At 37.2% G+C, this 19,405-nt stretch overlaps 1 long non-coding RNA gene across 1 annotated transcript in view; it reads right to left on the reverse strand.

The window, feature by feature from the left end:
- Positions 1-13,153: 13,153 nt before the first annotated feature.
- The window catches only part of LOC131826642 (uncharacterized), a 62,121-nt gene continuing 55,869 nt past the window's right edge, over positions 13,154-19,405 (reverse strand). The window contains exon 3 of the long non-coding RNA XR_009351687.1: positions 13,154-13,765. This is a non-coding gene — a long non-coding RNA (uncharacterized LOC131826642). The remainder of the gene's footprint in view (positions 13,766-19,405) is intronic.

Here is a 19,405-nt window from a genome sequence, read left to right on the forward strand (position 1 = left end):
ATGAATCATAACTATTAGTGTCAAGATTCACCCTTCAGGGCCAAGCTACCCCAAAATTTCAATACATAATATTTAGAAAGTTACAAGTGTTTCTCTCAGATCTTAATCTTGTTTCCATCCTCTTTCAGTACACACATTAGGTTAATACATTCACATATTTCCCTGGAAGTTATGTTTATTAATCAAAACATTGACTTCAAAAAATTATAAGAAATGCAGAAATGACTCCTTTTCACAATGTCCTCTGCATTATCATTTATCCATATTTATGATATTTATACACTGCATCCATGCTGATGGTTCCTTTAACAACAAATGATATAGGGATCTAACATCACTTTTTCCTTTTCCGTGAGCCTCCACGATCCCAAAGTAGAGGAAAGATTCTGTTCCATGTGCCATTTACAGAGACGTCCTGTGTAGTTAGAGGATTTTTCTCTGTCCCTCCTCACCCTCACAATGCCCTATATAGCCATTGACAGCCAACTGTGGGTGGTTCTGAAAGATCTCCAGGGCTAGCACGTTCCTTTTCCCTTTTACAAATCTGATTTCTCCAACCTCTATGACACTCTGTGCTGGCAGCTTCCTAGAGTACAAAGCTGATCCTTGTGCCGATACTTTGGAGCATGCTCTGCAGGTTATGTTAGAATAGAGCTTAAACCTACAAGCCTTGGCACTCCTAAACCAGAGAGTTAAGAGAACTGATAGCCTTTTTAAAAATTATAATCTAGAGAGAGAGTTCTAAGGGTCATGTGCTTTAAGGGCATTCATGGACCAAAAGTTTATTAAACATTTACTGTGTGCCCAGAACTTTGCCCTTACTTTCAAGTCTGAGCCCAAGTATCCCTGAATGGATTCATTACCCTCTTCTTACTACCCTGGTGTAAATGGAGGAAAAAAATCTTCTGTTTCTGGTTTCTCTAGGAAAAGCAAATAGATCTATATTTTCTCGATAGAGTGAGGTGGGGCTCATTCTCCCCTTTTCCACCTATGGAACTATACTTAAATGAATGGAACTTTGAAAGACTGATTGGCACCTTGTCAGCCACAGAAAGGCTCAAGAGGACCGAAACTAGAGAAATGAAAAAGATTGATTAGTTTTGGCAGGACTTAGAGTACAAATTTTGCAATTTTATGAGCACTATTCCAAAAGTCTTCCAATATTATACTTTGTTCAGTTGGTGGAGCCCTTCATAGTCATATTCACAATGTAAATCATTTGCATCTGGCTTATTTTATTTACTGTGTCCCAACACATCTTGAATGAGAGAGTTGCAGAAAATAATAGGATTGGCTATATTCTCATTTTTTTCTCTTTGCTGTATCTGGAACATATCTCCATAATAAAATTTTCATGATTGAATTATAAGCATTCGTTTGCATTCTTGTCACTTCCATGACTCTGCACCCTCACTGAGGGTCAGCTTGGCGCTTACTCATCTTTGTAAACTCAGCACCCAGCCTACTGCCTGATCCCTAGAAGCCACTTAATAAATGGTTTGTGAACGCTTACGTAAAGATTTCTGAAAATGCAAGAAAGGTAGACAAGACAACTCTTGCCTTCAAGTCTGAGTAGAGAAGAATCATATACATTGCATAACTGGAAAGTTACTGTAAGGCAAGTAGTCATGCCCAAGACAGTATTCTGTCCATTTTGACAATGAGGACTAAGGAATTCCAGAGAAGGAAAAGAACCCATGTTAGGGTTCAATTGGCCTGAGCAAGGTTTCATGTCTAGAATAATGAGGTGGAACCGAAGAGACAGGATTTGAATTAACAAAAAGAGTAAGAGTTTTCCATATAGTGACAGAAACTAAACAAGGTTATGGAAATGGAAATTTATAGACAATATTAATGATTATATTATAAGTCTGTTGGATAGAGTCATGAGAAAAAGAAAATTTCTCCTGCTTGGAAATCCCTTCTATTCCCTTCCCCTTTTATAATATATATTCCATCCATTCTTCAAGACTGTGTTTATAACGCATTTCCCTTCCCCAGCTGAGCCCTAATCATGCTCCTTTGTAAGAACTATTTCCTTTACATTTTTTTCCTGTGCCATCTGGTGCTTCAAGTATACTACATTTAAGCAGGTGAAAGTAGTGAAAAGAAGGTCCAAAAATGAACATTTCATTAGTTTTAGCTCTTCAACCTACTGGTTTGGCGATTTGGGCTAATCATTATTCCTCTCTGTGTCTCAGTTTCCTGAATAATTTTCAAGGTCTTTACCAGACATAAGAATCTAAAATTTTTCTTTTGGGACTTGTAGCTGCAAAAGTGAAAAATACCAGAAAAATCTTCCAAATCCTACCAGTTTCCCAAACTTGTAAATACTTTATAACCAGTCTGTGTCTTATCCAGGTTGGGGAGGTCTTTCATAGCCTTCTCTAGTTACACAAAGTATTCATTTAGTCTCTCATGTCAGATTGCCTTGCTTTGAATTCAACTCTACCACTTTCTAACTGTTTGACCATGGCAAGTTGTTTAACCTTGCTTTCACCATACACTAAATAGGGCAGTAAGAGTACCTACTCCACAAGCTTGTTGTGAGGTTTAAAAGAGGTAATTGATGAAGAATTTAGCACATGGATTCCCAGAAGATAACAAAAAGAAGTGATTTTTCTGCCTCTCTTCCAGTTTGCTAAGACAGTTCCAAGAATTATGACTATCTCCAAAAGCAACTTAACCCATTAACTTTGCCATACTGACTTCTCCCACATTCTTGGTCTTTCAATTTCCAAGCTGCTCTCTATACACTTTTCAATAAGAAATGTTGTTTAGGGCACCTAGGTGGCTCAGTCATTAAGTGTCTGGCAAAGAAAAATATATAAATTCTTAAGAGATGAGTAGACAAGGAAGTGACACTTCAGAAAAATTCAGTGTTCAGCAAAACTAGGGTTCAGCAAAAAAATGGGGTATGAGATATACTAAATTTGAGGGGGGAAATGGGTCTTCTGTTTCACAAATGTGTATATTCTGGTGATATTAAGATGTGTTATTTTTTAGAAACACTTGGAAAATATGATCTTACCCAAGGACCAACGTCTAATTAGTAGAGTTCTACTCTGGGAAACAAATTTAAAAAGGAAGCATGGGAGGGACAGAAGGGCAAAAGGATAAAGGAAAATGGGAAAGAAGGAAGGAGGGAAGGAAGGGGGGAAGAAAAGAAAGGAAAGGAAAAAGACGGACCAGAAGGTGCCTTTTTGTGAAAAAATCTATATTGCTATAATGCCCTGAATAGAAGTTATAAACTGAAGTGTTAGTTTCTGACCTAAACAGATTTTAAATAACAAGGTTTTCATATATGCCTAGGTTCTAGAATTCAGATTAGTATTTTGAAGAGTGTGGGGTAAGGCTGGGAATCATTGTTTCAACAGTATTTCACTTTCAGAGGAACAAACAGACGGAAACCTTTGAACTAACGTGTTTTGTCTTCAGTAACCTGTCATTGAAATACCTAGTGAGTAATGTATATTTTGGAAACTAAGGCCAAAGCATAGCTGGTTTGGATAAGGCAAATAATTTAGCCATTTTAGCAACTATTCATAGTGAATACAATGAAGTTCCATTTTCCTTAACCAAAAACAAAAAACATAAAAATGAACTGCTTTGCACTAAAAACACCTGGAAAATAATAAATTCATTTTTCTCCAACTATAACATATTTTTAAAAACGGAATTCACCATTTGAAAAAAAGACATAATTCCTGGTAATTACTTAATCATTTCTCAATTCGATTTTTATTCAATTGATTAAAGACTATGCTTTATTATTCATAAATCCAAAAATAGAGTACTTAGTACCTTAGTACAGTTCTATTTTCATAATTATAGTGAATTAAATGAGGAAATGTAGCACTTTCTCTTTTTTCTCTAAATAAGGATTATACGAGAAGAAAGTATTAGAAAAAGGGTTTTCATAAAAAGAAGAAACCTGATGGATAAGAAAGAAAGAACTGGACGAATTGGTACTTTCAGATCCCTTTGGAGAAGCATACTACTGGTTCCTAATTCAGCTTTAAGAGAGAACAAAAGTCAGATATAAATTCCTATGGTCCTGTAAAATGAGCTGACATACAAATACTGCAAACGTGTATCAGAGTAATCATCTTGAGCTGAGGCAAACATAGACAAACTACGGAAGAGGTCATACATACAATAAGTAAAATAAGAATTTGTTCTCTCATTTTCCCTCCTAAATTACTGTTTTTTTGATAGCCATATGTCTACTGCCTCAACTCTGGGTCTAGATACTATTTTCCTTCAGCTTTTTAACTGTGCAAATTTGAAAGGTTCTTGAATGTAATGCATTATCTACAGCTCTGTGCCCACCTGCCATGTCTATAATCTCTCTGATGCCTCTGTTTAAAAAAATTGATTCCTTTCAGACCTCTTAAGTGAACAAATTTGCCCATGCAGAATTATGTATATAACTATGTCATACCTGTAAGGGAGTTAGGTATATCACTTGCAACTTTATCGAAGATGAACTATCATGGCCTAGGAATGTAGAGTCACTTGCCCGAAGTCTGAGTAATTTACTGGCAGAGGCAATATTTCCAATCTATGTTCTCCTTCCTATTTAAGTTAATTTTTAATTTATATGAAAAGTTTGACAAATTGTATTATGGCTTCATGTCTTCCAGCTGGAGTACATAGGACTTAGGAACACATGAAAATAATTCAAGGAGTAAGTTCAATGACATGAGTTTTAAAAGTCTCAGTTTCCAGACCCTTACATTCAATGCGTGCTTTCTCTAATACTCATTTGTCTAAGAATGCTCTTGTGGTTGAAAACTTTGATACCCTTTCTTGTTTCCACTTTCATAATTGACCATCTCTCACTTTATAAAAGAAAAGTATCTTTCTTACCCTTTTCAATTTTATCATGCATCACCACAGCTAAAAAAGGACAACCCAAAATGTTGGTATCATTCAGACCTCCCTTATACCAACACATCAGACAGCATAGTGAGGCTTTGTAACTTTCCTTCCTATAAATATATTTCTGTTGAGACAAAAATACAATGTTAAGAAAAGAACATTTTTATCGATCATTGCAATATTCTGAATAAGATTATGTTATAAAGTGGAGGAAAGTGATACATTTTGCTAATGACCTCTTGTGTTCTATCCTCCAACTATTGTCCAACTATTCGTATTTTTTTTATTAACATATCATGTATTATTAGCCCCAGGGGTACAGGTCTGTGAATCGCCAGGTTTTACACATTTCACAGCACTCACCATAGCACATACCCTCCCCAATGTCCATAACCCAACCACCCTCTCCCTACCTCCCTCCCCCGGGCCACCCTCAGTTTGTTCTGTGAGATTAGAGTCCCTTATGGTTTGTCTCCTTCCTGATCCCATCTTGTTTCATTTACTCTTTTCCTACCCTCCAAACCCCTCATGTTGCTTCTTGACTTCCTCATATCAGGGAGATCATATGATAATTGTCTTTCTCCGATTGACTTATTTTGCTCAGCATAACACCCTCTAGTTCCATCCACGTCGTCACAAATGGCAAGATTTCATTTCTTTTGATGGCTGCATAGTATTCCATTGTGTATATATACCACATCTTCTTTATCCATTCATCTGTTGATGGACATCTAGGTTCTTTCCATAGTTTGGCTATTGTGGACGTTGCTGCTATAAACACTGGAGTGCAGTTGCCCCTTTGGGTCCCTACATTTGCATCTTTAGGGTAAATACCCATTAGTGCAGTAAGCAGGTCATAGGGTAACTCTATTTTCAACTTTTTGAGGAATCTCCATGTCGTTTTCCAGAGTGGTCAACTATTCATTTTTAATTATTACAAAAACTGTTTTCCTGAGGGAGAGTCCTATGAAACAAAGAAGAGTATCTGTAAGAAAAATTAAAGGTAATGTTTCATTTCATTTCTTTCCTTCCTCCCTCCTTTCCTTCCTTCCTCTCTCTCTCTCTCTCTCTTTCTTTTTCTTAAATCTTTGATCCATTTGATGTTTATTCTTGTGTGAGGAATGAGGCATTAATCTGACCATAACTTTATTTCAAATGGCTTTCCTCTTTACCCAGAAATTTATTTAAAAGTAGATCTTTTCTCTGGGTGATTTAAGATGTCACCTTAATTATATACTAAATTTGTGCATGTATTTGGGTCTATTTCTGGATTTTCTATTTGATTTCACTAAATTGCCTATTCATGTGCCAGTACCACACTGTGCTAATTATAGCCAATGGAGCTGTTTTTAAAAGAAAAAAAAAAGAGAGAGAGAAAGAGGAGGAGAAAGTCAGTAGGACTTCTCCCAGATGTCCTAAAAATCTTGAAATTTTCCTGGAAACCCTAAAAGCCCATATTATATTACTGAATTGATAGTAACTATAAAATCCTCCAATACTTTGAAAATTGCTCACATTAAACTGTATGGATATGAGTTTAAGAAAATAGACTTGGGAAATCAGGATTAAGGAATAGTGAGTTGGGCATATGGAAGCCAGGGCCAGAAAGGAAAACATGATCTGTTGGACAGTTCCAATTTCCAGAAAGGAGAAAGTTTACCAGTTCAGTGGGGGACACAAAGTTTGTTGTGTTTTTTTTTTTTCCTGTGACTAACACCTAAAAGTTTTTAAAAAATCTTATAGAAAGAGCTGTAAGAGAATTTAACATGAATAGTGCATAATATGCATATTTTAGGATTATAACTATAATTCAGTTCTTATCATTACTTACACTAGAAATATATAATATCTTATTTACATGTAGCATGTTAGATTTCAGAAGATTTGGTGAAGGTAGAGAAAAAATTGAGTGAGGACCACTACATTTACAAATGAACAAATAAAAATGTAGGAGGTTTTAAATCTTTAAATGGACTCCAGGCTCGGAGTTGTGATTATTCATGAAAAAGGGCTATTATTAATCAAACATTTTAGATAGAAAATCTAATTCAGCTCAAAAGTTATGCATACAAATATACAAAATTTTTGTATTTTTTAAAGTAATAGCAGCTACAGTTTATTGAGAACTTGCTAAATTCTAGGCACTGCCTTGGTACTTTAAGATGTTTTATTACTTAAGCTTTACAAGCATCCTATGCAGTTGGTATTTACAACCACTATTTTAAAAGATAAAGAAACTAATCTATGAAATATTGGGAATTTTATCAGAGACCCACAGTCATGACTGGTTCATGGTGGAACCCATCACTCTGACAGATGACTAGACTTCACACAGCAGGGCTCCTAATAATTGATACCTGCCAATGTGGCACCAATATAGTGCATGATATGAATAAAGTAATGTAAAGTCAGATATACAAAAGAGGGACATTTTACCACAATATTTATCTTTTTTTTTAAAGATTTTATTTATTTATTTATTTGTTAGAGAGAGAGAGAGCACGAGCACAGGCAGACAGAGTGGTAGGCAGAGGCAGAGGAAGAAGCAGGCTCCCCGCCAAGCAAGGAGCCCAATGTGGGAAACGATTTCAGGATGCTGGAATCATCATCTGAGCTGAAGGCAGCCGCTTTACCAACTGAGCCACCCAGGTGTCCCCACAACATTTATCTTTGATTGTTTATTTAATCATTTATCTTCTAAGAGATTAGGCTGATCTCTTTTCGCTGGTTTCCTTTTTGTCAGAAGCAAACTCAGTGTTGCATAATATAAAATTACCTTTCCAAAAGGCAAGGTAGTCAGAGAAAGCCAGCAAGGATATGATACCGGACATTAAACATAGCCTCAGCCAGACTTGGATTTCAGGTGGAGCCACTTGTCTGCTGAGAGAAATGTCATCGTCACCAATAAGGATTTTTAGATTCCAGCTTCAGAGGCCTGGATCCTGAGTGACAGTTCCAAATGGCCAATTAAACTCTGAGATCAGAAAGAGCTTCATTTTGAATTTTATAGTCATGGCACGAACCTAAGAGCAAGATGGACCGATCGTACATTTGCAGACTTGGATGCTTTCACAATAATGACAAGGTAATCAACATTCATCTCTCCTTCCTCTGAGATTTATAGAAAACACTTTATGGGGGACATTTTCTTACCTATAGAGAAATGCTGTATGGCTTTAGTGTCACTCTAACTTCAGGACTGACTCAGAAGCTTTTATGAACACTAAAGAGTTTAATATTTTTTCCACAATAATGCATGTTTAAGATATTATAATAACAAAAAAAGTTAGGATAAAATACCTCTAAGCCATTCATAACCAATTCTAAACTAAAGTAAAAGCTGAACACAGAATCTACAAATTATCTAGATTCTATGTCTCTCCTATAAACCTGTTGGCCAGCTATTAAAAGCTGCATGAGGAAAAAAGTAATGGGGAAGAAAACTGCATATGATTTTTAAAAAGAAAAGAACTTGAACACAATTGCACTCTAGTTATTTATAAAGTTTTCATGTTTGTTACCTATGCCTGTTATCCTCTGATTTTAAAAAAAAGTTTACAGAGGTTTCTTCTTTGAGTATATTTAAATTTGTGTTCTAAAATTTAAATAAAATCATAGCATTTTGGGGTTTAGTGAGCACACACTTCCCCTTTAAAAAATAAAAATGAAAATGACTTAAGAAAAAATATGAGAAAAATCAATACAGAGTGCCCTTTTTATCATTTTTGGTGATCAACTGATCAGTAATCTAGTTTGTCTTACACACACACACACACACACACACACACACACTTACTTATCTGTAGATCAGTTAAAGTAAACCTGGAGCTCTATGCTCATCCCCTGCTGACTCCTAGTGTCTTGACCTTGGACCTTTTTTCCTTGAGTGTCTGCAATTCCAGGCCAATGCATTGCCATTACCCCCATGAGTAGTGCAGGTTGTCTATGGCTCTCAAATATTGCCCAGGTCAGATTCTCTCAGTCCAGCTATGTGTCCTCTGAAGTGACCTTCAGCCAGGCTGATCCTGGCATTTATATAAGAACAGAATATTAAAACATTCCCTGTGCATGTTTAAAGTTTATACTCACTGCTCAGTTATTTCAGAAACTTTCTAGAACAACTGCTCCATCTTCAAAGTGTTTGCAGACAGGTGTCCTGGATGGACCGTCCAAGAGGGTCAGAAGCCATCATAGCATTATTTAAAGTCAAAGCATGTCAGTGATGTTATTCACAGAACACAGTCCCAAAACTTGTAGGTCATTAAGTCCACCTCTGTCTAATTCAAAAACTCCTCCTCTACCATTTATGGAAGGAGGTAAGAGAGGAAAAGAGCATGGAATTTGTAAAATCAAAAGGCCTTGACCTGAATTATGACACCAACTCCTTCAACTCTTATGTTACCTTTGATCTTAGGCAAACCCCAAACCATCTGAACCTTAATTGCACATGTAAGCCCTCACGTACATAGTAAGTGCTTAGTAAAATAATTAGTGAATAAACATGACAATAACATTAGACTTTCAAAGTACTACAGATTTCCAAATCATTTCCCCAGCCCCCGGTCACCACTCACCACTCTTCCATTTCGCACCTCTGCGATTTTCAAGTTTCTAAGGTGTCTCATATAAGCAGAATCATATGTGTATTAGCTTTTCAAGTCTGGCTTTTTTCACTTACCAGAGTCCTCAAGGTTCACCCATGTTGTAACATGTATCATTCCTTTTGAAGGCTAAATAATAATTCATTATATGTACATGCCGCATTTTGCTCATCCATTATTATGTCAAGAGACATGTGCATTGTTTCCACATTTTGGTTATTGTGAATGATGCCACTAGGAACATGAGTGTACAAATATCTATTCAAGTCCCAGCTTTCAACTATTTTTGGTATATATGAAGGGGAATTGCTGGACCATACAATTAGCAATCACCATACATTTCCTGCAGTAGCTGCACCATTTTATATTCGAACAGACAATGGGCAAGAGACTTCTAATTTTCCCACATCCTTGTCAACACTTGTTATTTTCTAGGGTTTTTTTTTGGGGGGGGGGCGGTATATTTTGTTTTGTTTTGCTTTGTTCTGTTTTGTTTTGCTTTGCTTTGCTTTGCTTTGAATAATATCCACCTAAGGGCTCCTGGGTGGCTCGACAGAGCCATATCCTACTTATGGTTTCGGTTCAGGTCATGATCTCACGGTCTTGAGATCGAGCCCACCCACTCAGGGAGGAGTCTCCTTCCCTTTCTCTTCCTCTCACTCTGCCTGTCCCCCAGCTCATGTTCTCTCTCTCTCTCTCTCTCTCAAATACATAAATCTTTAAAAAAATAATAATAATATCCATCTAATGGGGGCAAAGTGTATTCTTTTTTTTTTTTCCCCAAAGAAAAGCCCCCAAACCTGGTTTTCCCTGGACTCAGGTCTGAATTTCAGCTTCGCCATGTTATATGGTTGATTTACTCAATTTCTCTATGCTTTTTGTTCCCTCATTTGTAAAATAGGGTAATAATAAGCTTGTCTCTCTTGGAGCACCTGGGGGACCCAGTGGATTAAAGCTCTGCCTTCAGCTCAGGTCATGATCTCAGGGTCCTGGGATCGAGCCCCGCATCGGGCTCTCTGCTCAGAGGGGATCCTGCTACCCCCTCTCTCTGTGCCTGCCTCTCTGCCTACTTGTGATCTCTCTGTCAAATAAATAAATAAAATAAAATTTAAAAATAAGCTTGTCTCTAGAATTGTTTTGAAGCTTTGGTGAAATAATATATATGAAAATTTTAACATGGCGTAGATACCGAGAAAGTGGAAATAACTTTGTTATTATTTATTTAATTTCCTCACTCATGTTCTTATCATCAAAACCTAGCTTGGGGACCTAACACACAGTGTTTAATAAATATTTGATTATTGAGCTTTAAATTATCTGCAGACCACAGTCTACAGTTCTTTCAGCTACTGTGAACATAGGAGTTCAAAGTTCCTAAGTTTAGAAGAATTGAATGCATATAACAGAACTTTGATGCTCTGTAACTCACTGAGTGCAATTAAGTTCTTATCAATATAGTACAGTCTTTATTGTTCTCTAATGTTCTCTCATGCTCAGGGAGTGATTTTATTTTTCTCATAAAGTTGTAAATGAAGAACTCTTTCTGGGTATTGCTTTAAGCAAATATTTGTCCTAGGTGGACTCTACCTGACTATGGCTGGCAAGATTTGGGTGCTCAAAGTTCAAGATGGAATTAATGGTATGGACTTTAAGATACTGCTTCAGCTGAGCTGATTGCCACTTAGGTCCACTGCATGTGACATTAAAGCCTGCAATATTCGGATACCCTATTCCTAGGTGGGACTTAGGTTCATAAAAATCCTAAAATGGTACCTAAAACTGGGGTGTGTATGTCTATGTCTGTGTATCTGCAAATACATGCATTTCGGGGGACAAAGATACAACATCTTTTATAATCTCAAAGAAGTGTATGACCAAAAAAAGATTAAGAATGACAGATCTAGGGGCACCTCTGTGGCTCAGTGGGTTAAAGCCTCTGCCTTCAGCTCCGGTCATGATCTCGGGGTCCTGGGATCGAGCCCCACATCAGATTCTCTGCTCAGCGAGGAGCCTGCTTCCCCTTCTCTCTCTGCCTACTTGTGATCTCTCTCTCTGTGTCAAATAAATACATAAAATCTTAAAAAAAAAAAAAAAAAGAAAAAAAAAAAGCATGACAGATCTGGATGCCCTGGAGCACAAGATCCATTATTAAGCCAGAGCCATAAGTTTAGGGAGAGAAAGCCAGATCTTTATACAAATTGTGATATAGGTTCAGGTCTTATGCAAGATAGAACCCCAATTATGAGGACTAAGCCATAGAATTAGTTAACCAGTTCCAAGGATAATTTAAGTCTCCTTTGAACTCCCTCTACATACAGACAAGTTTGATCCATAGCCTGCAGATCAATCCTAAAGGTGGTAGTTAGGTCATAATAGCTGGCAGCCATACAAAAAGGCAGCAGGAATCACACTCACCTGAAATTTTATATGTTAGATGCAGGAAACCAATTATCATAGAATTATGACATCAAATTAAAAATTCCAAAAGTATCCAAAATAGTATGAAAACTAAATTTAATACCTCTAACATTCATTAAAATGAAAAAGGCTTTTATTTGTATCTATCGCTCATGACTTAACTAACCTATTTTTGTGTTTCGATCTGATAAGATCCAATTTGAAATTGTTCATCTTTCTTTTCTTTTCTTTTCAATTTTTTATTCACCTTCCAGTTCGTTGAGACACCTGGGTGGTTCATTTATTAAGTGTCTGCCTTTGGCTCAGGTCATGATCACAGGGTCGTGGGATTGAGCCCTGCATCCGGCTCCCTGCTTAGCTGGAAGCCTGCTTCTCCCTCTTCCACTCCCCCTCTTCTGTTCCCTCTCTTGCTGTCTCTTTCTCTGTCAAATAATAAAATCTTTAATAAATAAATTCTAGTTAGTTAACATATAGTGCTATATTGGTTTCAAGAATGGAATTCAGTGATTCATCACTTATATATGATACCCAGTGTTCATCACAGCAGGTCCCCTCCTTAATACCCATCACCTATCTATCCCTTCCCCCACTCACCTTCTTCCATCAACCTTCAGCTTCTTTTCTATCATTAAAAGTCTCTTACGGTATGTTTCCCCATTTGTTTTCCCCCCTTCCCATATGTTCATCTATTTTGTTTCTTACGTTCAACATATGAGTGAAATCATATTATATCTATCTTTCCCTGACTTACCTCACTTAGCAAAATACACTCTAGCTTCATTCACATAATTGCAAATAGCAAGATTTCATTCTTTTTGATGACTAATATTCCAGTGTGTGTGTGTGCATATGTGTGTGTGTGTGTGTACTATATATATATATATAATATATATATAATATATATATTGTTGATAATGTTATAAACATTGGGGTGCATGTATGCTTTCAAAGCAATAGTTTTGTATCCTTTGGGTAAATACCAAATAGTGTAATTGTACTGTAGGTTAGTTCTAATTTTAACTTTTTGAGGAAACTCCACACTGTTTTCCAGAGTGGCTGCACCAGTTTGCATTCCCATCAATGTTGCAAGAGGGTTCCCCTTTCTCTGCATCCTCACGAACCCTGGTTGTTTCTGTGTAGTTAATTTTAGCCATTCTGACTAGTGTGAGGTGATATCGTAGTTTTGATTTGTATTTCCCTGATGATGAGTGATGTTGAACATCTTTTCATGTGTCTGTTACCCACCTGGATGTCTTCTTTGGAACAATGTCTATTTATGTCTTGTGCCCATTTCTTAACTGGATCATTTTGGGGGGAGGTGTTGAGTTTGATAAGTTCTTTATAGATTTTGGATACTAATCACTTATCATGAGATATGTCATTTGCAAATATCTTCTCCCATTCCTTAGGCTGCCTTTTAGTTTTGTTGATTGTCACCTTTGCTGTGCAGAAGCTTTTTATCTTGATGAAGTCCCAATAGTTCATTCTTGGCTTTTGTTTCCCATACCTCCAGTGACATGTCCAGTAAGAAGTTGCTACAGCTGAGGTCAGAGAGGTTACTGCCTGTGTTCTTCTCTAGGAGTTGGATGGTTTCCTGTCTCATATTTATGTCTTTCATCTACTTTGAACTTATTTTTACGTATGGTGTAAGAAAGTAGTCCAGTTTCATTCTTCTGCATGTGGCTGTCCAATTTTTCCAAAATCATTTATTGAAGATGCTTTCTTTTTTCCATTGGATATTCTTTCCTGCTTTTTTGAAGATTAGTTGACCGTATAGTTGTGGGTCCATTTCCAGGCTTTCTGTTCTGTTTCATTGATTTATGACATTGTGCATCCTTAATATAGGACTGATAAAATAACTTCTGGAAAAGGACAAAAAATAAGTATTGACTAAAAAAGGAAAAAATCCTAAGACATAAAAAAAATAGCGTATCTGTACACATTATAGAGATAGTACTTAATGTTTTTAGAAAGCTGAAATTACTTTCTATTTAGTTTGTATAAGTTACAAACAACTCTACTTTTATAAGCAAGCCAAGCCAAATACACAGACCGAGAAATGATTTCTGAGTTCCATGCTTATAGAAATAAGTGAGGATGTTTCACTAACTACAATAAAATCACCCAAAGTGACCATAAGGATTCCATCAGCCTTAATTTAAAAATTAAAATAAAATAGAAAAAAGAGAAACTTTCGTTTTTAAAATTTTAAAGAACTTCTGAAGCTTCTGTCCTAGAAGGGAAATTTCTAAGTCTGGAGGACTTTGACTTGGTTCCTCTGATTCTCACTCTTCCTATGGTAACACTGTCACTGTGATTCTTTTCTGCAGGAACCTTAGTGAAGTCTGAACAAAGCTTACCTTCAACTTATTCCCCTGCAGACCTGAGTTAGGAAGGGATTTTCAAAGAGAAGGGGAAAAAATATAAACGAACATGAAACACAAGTCCTGATGGGCTTGTGACACACTTCATGTACAACCATGCCTCATTCTGTTTCATAGTCTTCACCCCTTCTACATACCATCTAGCCCTAAGGAAGGTACATCACAGGCACCTGGTTCAGCTCCCTTGCCTTTCAGTTCTCAGTCTAATTCCAAAAGCATCAGTGCATGTGATTTCTTACCACACAGGAAATGGATACCTCAACATCTATGCAGCCAAAACCCAAAGACCTTAGCTTAGCTGGTCATATAAAGATACTAAGTTTAGTCATATATAAGTTAGTTAGTTGGTCATATATAAGCTACTTATAGAACTATAATCCTGACCTCTAATACAGGTCAAAGACTATCACAGTTTCTTAATCATAAGCAAATGTAACTTACAAATCGTAAGGAATACACTAACATGAGTTACAGGAGTTGAGGACGAATGGAGGACCTCAAGCTCAAACCATCACACGGAGTGCCCTGGTGGCTCTCAGCCAGTTAAGCATCTGCCTTCAGTTCAGGTCATGCATGACCTTGGGGCCCTGGGACTGAGCCCTGTGTTGGGTTTCCTGCTCAGCAGGGATTCCTTCTCCTTCTGCCTCAACCCCTCTCTGTTGCTTGTGCTCTCTCTGTCTCAAAAAATAAATAAAATTTTTTTTTTTTAAAAAGATCAATCCATCAGAGTGCAGAGTGCCCTTCAGGTAGAGACTAAGAATACAGGTTGTTCATTTGTTTCCTATTAAGTACAACTCTTACAGCATGTCAAGTTGGAATGAGGGATCCTGGGAAGATGTTCTGGCCAAAAATCTCTTCTTTGCTGTCCTGTACTGTTTCATGACATTCCTTTGTTTACATGTATTTCTTCATTTTAAAATCACCATGTAAAACACAGATGTGACTGGGAGAAGTTAATTATGGTTATTAAACTATTTTCTGTCATTAATACAGAATTTGTGAATTTGTTTCAAGATGGCTAACTAACCAAGGTTAGAAAAATTTGGACATGGGCTGGAAGTTGTAAGAGATATATTATAGGCAATCTGGGATGACTTCGAAAGTAGTGTAGCCAAGTGGTAATGTTAGGAATCTGTGAACCTATAAAAGAGAATACCATGAAAGAGAAAATGGATATTTCACAGATCTGTTAACAAACGGCAATCTTGACCTCTGCTTTCCCCTAAAATGAGTAAGAGCTTTCACAATGTTATTTTAAAGTAGTATCTAAGATGGCCATGCAATTATTATGTACCATTTAATTGCAACAGGACAGAAACTTAGGGAGAAGGGCCCGAGATCAGAGTACAAATCTTTTCGAGGAGAAGGAAAGTGGCTACTTGTTGAAAATGTCCGTAGGTGTCCTGGTCTGCCACTGAGCTGCACATTTCAGATTCCAACTGCAAGGGAAGCATTTTTTGAGCCTCCTTGGAGAAAACCCATGACCCCAAGCCCTCCCGTTGAAGTTCTGTCCAGGACTTGGTATTGGCCTGGGGAGAAAGTCTGGCTTCATTTCTGGGAGGCAGGACCTTGTTGGGAAAGTTGTAAGATTGACATGATGGTGACAAGTCTGGAACCTCTTGGCTTGAAGGCATAGCTCTTGCAACATCTTAGGGATAGCATGCTGCCGCCCAAAATATCTCAAAATTATATTTAACATCGTTTTTCTTTTTTTCAATACAGTTTTATTTTAAGAAAGACAAAGGGTTGGTCTTGAAAAAATTGTAGAGAAACCCAAGAGAACACACTGTGCATGTCAAGTGTCTCAGTCATAGTGAAATGCAATCATCAAAAAGGCATTAATGGTTTGTTTTATGCAAAGAAAATGGGAAGATATACTTCCATATGCTTAAAGGAATTAAATACCGCAACAAAAGACAGAAGTTTTTTTAATTAGAAGTGCAATTTACAAATATTCTCCCTTTTCTTTTCTTCCAATATGCTCTGGTTTTGTTTTTTGTTTTTGTTTTTGTTTTTTAATTTTCTAATGTGACTAACTAGCTGGAAACCGTACAATTCATATTCTCTTAAAAACAATGAAGAGAAAATAGATAAAACTTGATGACATATAAGTAACTTTCTATTTTGCTTGCATGCTTTGGATTTGTTCAGTGCATTTGTAGTATCACAACAAATGCAGGGTAACAGAGAGTTCAGCCGCAGTATCGTTTTTTTCTTAAACGGCGGGTAATACCTATTTTCCAATCCAGTATCAGGTAGCACCTGTGTATCTCTTGCTTTTATTTCTGTTCTTGCTTCTGGAGATCTCGGTCATTTCTGAAAAAGGGCATATAAGGGATATTTTTAAAGCAGCAGTTCTCCAAGTGTAATTCTCAGAACTACACCAATAGCAGCAGTTGGGGATTCATTAGAAATGCAAATTCTCAGCTTCTGCCCCAGACCGATCAGACTTTGAAGGTGAGGCCAGGCAATCCGTGTTCTAATAAATCCTCCAGGTGATTCTGATGCATGCCAACCTTTGAGCCAGTGATGTAAAGGAACCATGGAACAAAGATTTTATGTGTTGCAGAACTATGACTCCTTTTTTTTCCCTAATCACTAAATATGAATGTTTTCACTTCTTATGCCATGGAGCTGAGTGGGACTTTTTCACCTTGGTTTTTTCAAAGACATTTTTTCTCACCTAAGAGTGTAATTGTCATGTCGATCAGGTGAAATAAAATATCTTTCCAAGTGTTCATCTGGTGAGGAGATTCCCCATTTTTTAAGGTGATAAAACAGTTTTCAGAAGGAAGCACATTGGCTGGATTCACATGTGTCTGTGGATGGAGGAAAACTGCAGAAATGGTTCTTGTTCCTTTTGTGAATTTTTAAATATGAGGTTTTTAATTAAAAATTATTAAATAATTTTATTACAAAAGTAGTTAATGTTTATAGACATAATACACTGAATAAAAGCTCATTGCCTCTCTCTTCTCTCCTCCCTTCAATCATATTCCCTTAGAGGCAACACATGATATAAGATTGGGGTCTATCCTTCCTCTCACTCTTCACTGAACGCATGTGTATATATAAAAAAAATTATATACAAAATCAACCTCATATGGTGCTGCTGTTCTGCCATTCATTTTTTAACATCTAAAATAATATAAACACAACTGCCTACTGTCATTATTTCATCCATCTACCTTAAAGTTATTTCAAAATGCCTGCCTTTATACACCCTGATTCAATTAACATCCTTGTACCTATATTTCAAATTTCTCCTGTTAGTTTTTCAGTAGCCCGAAATCTCATCTGAAGATGAGATTTGGGGGCCCAATTCTATGTCCACTTATAATTTAAATAAATATTCTAAACCAATGATTCGAGCTAAACCAATGATTCATGTTTAGTATTTAAAGAATACTACCTAGGTTTTGAATTTTTCCCCCATCTTAGTGGTCTCCCATTGTTTTGATTTTCATCTTCCTACACAATCTTCCTACACAATGATCACGTAGAATATCTTTTCACATACTAGGGGCCATTGGTGAGCAAAGGGCCTAAAAAGTCTCTTTTTGGAGGCAAAGGGGGAAAGGGGTGACCTCCGTATGTTCCAGGAGAAGAAAGGGACGGTAGGCTTCTTTCCTCCTCTGCTGTGTGGATTAACAGGTGCAGCTCAGAGTTGCAGTTCTCCCCTGGGCCTGATGGAGTTGAAGGCTGCACACTGGAAGATGGCAGAGGCATATTCTCTCCAAAGACTAAGGGGGATCTACTGGGCTTAACTGGAGAGGGCTCATGGATATGCAATCAGATTGTCATCTTTCCCAATATCTAAGTTTTCTCCATCTGTGTGCTCAGAGATTATGGCCACAGTTGTTCTCCATGAGCTAAAAAATAAATTAACAAGTCCAGGCTATACTAAAGATAAAAGAGGAAAAAAAATTAAATATTAAAAGTGGATCAACGCTTATAACTTTATTTAGAATAAAACACCTGCAAAGTCTATTAAGTGCTGTACCAATTCTTCCAACTGCAAATCTTCAATTGAAAGTTCTGTGTGCGGATGCGTGCAGAACACTGCGGCATGAAGACCATATTTGGCTTCCCCAGGCTGCAATGTGAGAAATTCCTTTTACCATAATAATATGAGGGCGGCTGTGTCCAGCCAAGCAGGGTTCACTTTCTTAAGTCATGGAGGTTTATCAGGTCAGGCAAAGTTTCAGAATCATTTAATCTCACCTTTCATCAACCATTATGGTGGAGCTGAAGGTATCTAATTCTAGATTTATGTGCCCATCATGTTTTCATGTTGCTCTGAAGTGATGCACCAGTAAGTGCACTCCCCAGATAATAGGAGTTATCCTTTCTCATAACTGATGTCAATGAGACTCTCAAGCAGATACAGTAACTCAATTCAGAGATCCCTGCCGTTTTATAGACTGACGATCTAATTATCCTGCTTCACCCAAAGCCCCTGCCCCATCTGCCCTCCCACCATCTCCTCTTGGACTTCTGAGCTGTTGGAGCTTTTCTCATCCATCTTTTGGTCCTAGAGGGAGGGCAGAGGGCTGCCTACAAAGCCCAGGGACAGCTGTTGCTGCCAGTCCCATGAGCACACACTGAGCACACACCTCCTTCCCAGGCTTCTCTGCAGCTCTCTATCCACAGGCCCCTCTGCTGCCACTGCAGAGTAGCTAATGCTTGGGCTAATTTGATACTCTCTGTCACAGTTTATGATCTATTAAAAATTGAAACTTATTTATTCTCCAGTTAGAAGGTTTCAAGTTTCTGGTACTAAGATTAGACCAAGTCTTAGGTAGAGAGATGATATCTCTTCCCGAAAATGGTGTACTAAGATTCTGGCACATTTTCCAGAGATGAGATATTTCATAGCTTCGTGCATATTAGAGCAGTCTTACTTGATTGAAAATTCTGTTATTCCAGTTCTTTGTGGGGCTTATTCTGGTGGGCTCCAAGTCCTTGTTCACAATATCACAAGTGATACATGGAAATAAATGAATAAACTCACCTCATTTGTTGATCTATCCCAACTTTTAACAACTCTTTATTGAGTATGATTGAGTATCTGCTAAAGGTAGTGGAAGATTCCTAGAATCTTACCATTTAGTGGCC

This window comes from Mustela lutreola, chromosome 3 (genome assembly GCF_030435805.1).
Source record: "Mustela lutreola isolate mMusLut2 chromosome 3, mMusLut2.pri, whole genome shotgun sequence".
Taxonomy (NCBI): domain Eukaryota; kingdom Metazoa; phylum Chordata; class Mammalia; order Carnivora; family Mustelidae; genus Mustela; species Mustela lutreola.